At 48.6% G+C, this 5,271-nt stretch overlaps 1 protein-coding gene across 1 annotated transcript in view; it reads left to right on the plus strand.

Moving 5' to 3' along the window:
• The first annotated feature begins 916 nt into the window (after nt 1-916).
• The window catches only part of EMP3 (epithelial membrane protein 3), a 40,674-nt gene continuing 36,319 nt past the window's right edge, over nt 917-5,271 (plus strand). Inside the window, exon 1 of the mRNA XM_050772535.1 lies at nt 917-920. The gene's annotated coding sequence lies outside the window, so the exon portion shown is untranslated. The remainder of the gene's footprint in view (nt 921-5,271) is intronic.

The following is a 5,271-nucleotide window of genomic DNA, read 5'->3' on the forward strand; positions in this document are numbered from 1 at the left end:
GCCGGGAGACCAGAAACGTTCGATTTTGGCAGTGGGGCGAGGTGGTTGGAATTGACGAATAGGCAGTTGTCTGAAAATCATTGTGTGAAACTAAGGACTGTCTACCAGTGGCTTCCAAAATTCTGACGCCCAGTAAGAAATCATTTTGCATCAGCGTTTTTTTTTGTTTTGTTTTTTGGTTTTTTTTTTTGAGAGAAGGTCTTGCTCTGTTGCCCGGGTTGGAATGCAGTGCCACGATCTGGGCTCACAGAAACCTCAGCTTCCAGGATTCAAGCAATTCTCCTGCCTCAGCCTCCTGAGTAGCTGAGATTACAGGCGCCCGCCACCGCGCCTGGCTAATTTTTTATTTTTAGTAGAGATGGGGCTTTACCATGTTAGCCAGGCTGGTCTCGAATTCCCGGCCTCAAGTGATCCGCCCGCCTGGGTCTCCCGAAGTGCTGAGATTGCGGGCATGAGCCACCGCGCCCGGTCGCATCAGCAAACTGTTACAAAAGAATACCACCCTCTATAGTCAACAATAATGGATTGTATACTTCAAAATAGCTAGAACATTTTTGCATGTTCTCACCACAAAGATATAACAAGCGTCTGGGATGATGGATTTGCTAATAACCTTGATTTGATCACTACATAATTTATATATGTATCGAAACATCACACCGCATCCCATAAATATGTACAATTAAAAACAAAATTTAGGCCGGCCACAGTGGCTTACGCCTGTAATCCCAGCACTTTGGGAGGCCGAGGCGGGTGGATCACGAGGTCAGGAGTTCCAGACCAGCCTGGCCAAGATGGTGAACCCCATCTCTACTAAAAATACAAAAAAAAAAAAAAAAAAAAAAACCGGGTGTGGTGGTGGGCACCTGTAATCCAAGCTACTAAGGAGGCTGAGGCAGAGAATTGCTTTAACCCGGGGGGCAGAGGTTACAGTGAGCTGAGATCACGCCACTGCACTCCAGCCTGAGTAACAGGGTGAGACTCTGTCTAAAAAAAAAAAAAAAAAAAAAAAAAAGTTTTAAAAATACCACCCTGTATTACACAATGCTTTATATTCCACTTTTTTTTTTTTTTTTTAAGACAAGAGTGTCACTGTCACCCAGGCATGATCTTGGCTCACTACAACCTCTCTCCCCCAAGGTTCAAGCGATCCCCCTGCCTCAGCCTCCTGAGTAGCTGGGATTACAGTCATGCACCACCACGCCCAGCTAATTTTTGTATTTTTAGTAAAGATGGGGTTTCATCATGTTGGCCAGTCTGGTCTTGAACTCCTGACCTCAGGTGATCCACCCGCCTTGGCTCCCCAAGGTGCTGCGATTACAGGCGTGAGCCACCTTTCCTGGCTCACTCCTATTTTTAAATGCTGGTCAGTTTCCCTTAAAATGGTTTCCTAACTCTCTAAGGAGCTGGGATACGGGTTTCCACTGTTCTAGACTATCCCCATGTTTTTTCACTTGACAGAGATTATGATGAAGAACAGGTTCACACCCACACTGCCTCCCAGTGAGCCTTCCCCACCACACAAAGCTGCGTCTGGGATTCGCTGCCAGCTCTGGTTTCAGGATGAGTCACAGCTCAGAGTGCTGAAGACACTGGCCCAAGACCACACAGCCTGGATGTGGCAGTGCCCATTTCTGCCTCACTCCTGGAGGAGGAAAATGATTAAATATCCCTAATTTTACTGCTATTGAGTACAATTTAATTCAGTCCTTCCTCCACTTTTGCTGATAAGATTGAGCTGCACTCACCTGCTATTCTCTTAGACTATACCACGTAAATTAAAGGCATTCCAGAGGTCAAACTTTAAAATGTCTTTTTCACTTTGGGAGGCCAAGGCGGGAGGATCACTTGAGGCCAGGAGTTCCAGACCAGCCTGGCCAACATGGGGAAACCTCCATCTCTACGAAAAATACAAAAATTAGCCGGGCGCGGTGGCGCACACCTGTAGTCCCAGCTGCTCAGGAGGCTGAGGCATGAGAATCACTTGAACCTGAGAGGTGGAGGCTGAAGCAAGCCGAGATTGCACCACTGCACTCCAGCCTGGGCATCAGAGCAAGACCCTGTCTCAAAAAAACAAAATGTAAAAAATCTAGGTTGAATTCTCAGGCGTCTCTAAAGTGGCCTTCGATGTATTCGGAGCTGGGTGCTGCAGGGTTGACCATCTATAAGTGGCGAGCCCAGCCCCGGTCCAGGGGAAGGTAGAGGAGGTGAACCTGCTCGGTGTAGGACTAGGATCCTTGAGATGACAGACAGCTGTGGTTAGCCTGAGTCGGTCAAACTATGGTGGTCTATGACGCCGTTTTGCATGGGGAGCAAATCAGAAGCCTCGGTCTGCTGTGCTGGCTCTGCTGTCTTTGGAAGGAAAGAGGAGGAAATCGCTCCGAAATGGTAGTTAGGGCTGGTGGTCACGGACTCAGCTCCACACCAAGATGAGACTTCCTGGGCCCCCAAGGAGGAAGAACAGCAGCTCCACTGCCAGGAGCCACGGCTCAGAGGAGCTCCTTTCCACCTCCCTCCTGAAATGCCATTTTCAACTTTCTCCTTTACTCTCCCATCCCCAGAACCTAGTACGATATACGGCACACAGTACATGCTCAATAAATATTTATCAAATGAACGAGGAAAGCTGTGTGGATGTCCCCTCCTGTGCAGCTGTAAGCGGAGAAATTGAGTCTTTTTTTTTTTAAACTTTCCTACACCAGTTTTATTTAAAACACAAAAATAAGTATTTCTCTTTCTGTAAGGAAAACTGGCTCAAATATTGCTGAACACAGGCCAGACTCAGTGGCTCACGCCTGTATTCTGAGCACTTTGAGAGGCTGAGATGGGAGCATCACTTGAGGTCAGGGGTTCAAGACCAGCCTGGCCAACATGGTAAAACCCCCTCTTAAATACAAAAAAAAAAATTAGCCAGGCATAGTGGCAGGTGCCTGTAATCCCAGCTACTTGGGAGGCTGAGGCAGGAGAATTGCTTGAACCTGGGAGGCAGAGGTTACAGTGAACCGAGATTACACCACTGCACTCCAGCCTGGGTGACAGAGTGAGACTCAAAAATGAATGAATGAATGAATAAATAAATAAATAGAAAACACTACACTTTCATCTTTATCACTGTTCTACTAATAGTCACATATATTTCTGAGCTTTTACTACATGCCAGGTACTGTTCTAAGGCTGTGTATCAGTTCATTTTATTCTCACACAAAACAGTATGTACTATTATCAAGACAATTTATTTTTATTTATTGATTTTTTTTTTTTTTTTTCTGAGGCAGAGTCTCACTCTCTTGCCCAGGCTGGAGTGCAGTGGTCAGATCTCAGCTCACTGCAAGCTCCGCCTCCCGGGTTCACGCCATTCTCTTGCCTCAGCCTCCCGAGTAGCTGGGACTACAGGCGCCCGCCACCTCGCCCGGCTGGTTTTTTGTATTTTTTAGTAGAGACGGGGTTTCACCGTGTTAGCCAGGATGGTCTCGAACTCCTGACCTCGTGATCCGCCCGTCTCGGCCTCCCAAAGTGCTGGGATTACAGGCTTGAGCCACCGCGCCCGGCTTATTGATTTATTTTTTGAGACGGAGTTTCATTCTTGTCGCCCAGGCTGGAGTGCAGTATCACGGTCTTGGCTCCCTGCAACCTCCGCCTCCCGGGTTCAAGTGATTCTCCTGCCTCAGCCTCCCAAGTAGTTGAGGTTACAGGCATGCGCCACCACACCCGGCTAATTTTTATATTTTCAGTAGAGACAGGGTTTCACCATGTTGGCCAGGCCGATCTCGAACTCCCGACCTCAGATGATCTGCCCACCTCGGCCTCCCAAAGTGCTGGGATTCCAGGTGTGAGCCACCGCGCCCAGCCACTGTTCTAAGGCTGTGTGTATAAATTCATTGTATTCTCACACAAAAAAGGATGTACTATTATCAAGCCATTTTAAGGGGAGGCTCAGGGTGCTACATTCCTGGATTAGGAAGGCGGATGATGGATTATCTGTTTGGATTTGAACTTTTTTTTTTTTTTTTTTTTTTTTGAGACAGTCTCACTCTATTACCCAGGCTGGAGTGCAGTACTGTGATCTCAGCTCACTGCAACCTCCGCTTCCCAGATTCAAGCAATTCTCATGCCTCAGCCTCCAGAGTAGTTTGGAAGACAGGCGCACATCACCATGCTCTGCTAATTTTTGTATTTTCAGTCGAGGCAGGGTTTCACATGTTCACCAGGCTGGTCTTGAACTCCTGGGCTCGAGTGATCCACCCACCTCAGCCTCCCAAAGTGCTGGGATTACAGACGTGAGCCACCACGCCCAGCCTGATTTTTTTTTAAAGTTTTTATATAGCTTTGACACCAACGGATTAAATGTTGACAGGGAATTTGGCATGACTCAACTACAGCAAAGAGTTATCATGGTGTTCTAAGCGCTCTCACTCCTACACCCACCCCCGCTGCAGGAAAGGGCCAAGGTCAGCTTTTTCTCTGTGACCCTGCGACTGGAGTTAGGGCTGTCCATAAATAATCCTTCCTTTCTCTCCTTCCAGACACGTGAAAAGACTACGCTTCCCGGTGCCCCTGTGAAGTTCGGGGTGACCAGGGGACCCACTCTGGCTGAGTGTAAGCTGAGTATAACACCTGTAAGACAGGTGTCATATCAGGTCCAAGCCTCGCAAGTCACTGCCTGCTGTGCCATCCTCTCTTCTTCCTGTGCCAAAGGACTGGCAGCATTCCAGATGATGGCTGTGCCATGGGCCTGGGGGACACGGGTGATATGGAGGACAGCGCTTGGCTGGCCCACAAAGGAGAGAAACCTCTGCTGCCTGAGGACCACGGAGAATCTGCAGCTGTGACTGCCCTGACCAACACAGCTCCAGGAGAGGTCTCAGAAAAATGGATGAATAGGCCCGGCGTGGTGGCTCAAGCCTGTAATCCCAGCATTTTGGGAGGCTGAGGTGGGCAGATCACCTGAGGTCAGGAGTTCAAGACCAGCCTGCCCAACATGGTGAAACCCCATCTCTACTAAAAATACAAAAATTAGCCAGGCGTGGTGGCGAGCACCTGTAATCCCAGCTACTCGGGAGGCTGAGGCAGGAGAATGGCATGAACCTGGGAGGCAGAGGTTGCAGTGAGCCGAGATCGTGACACTGCACTCCAGCCTGGGCGACAAGAGGGAAACTTCATCTCAATAAATAAATAAGAATGCTGAATGAGTGAGTGAATGAATGAATGGCAGGGAATCGGGACAGGGTCACAGATTACCCCCAGGCCGGAGGTAGAGGAAGCAGCCATGCC

This window comes from Macaca thibetana, chromosome 19 (genome assembly GCF_024542745.1).
Source record: "Macaca thibetana thibetana isolate TM-01 chromosome 19, ASM2454274v1, whole genome shotgun sequence".
Lineage (NCBI taxonomy): Eukaryota > Metazoa > Chordata > Mammalia > Primates > Cercopithecidae > Macaca > Macaca thibetana.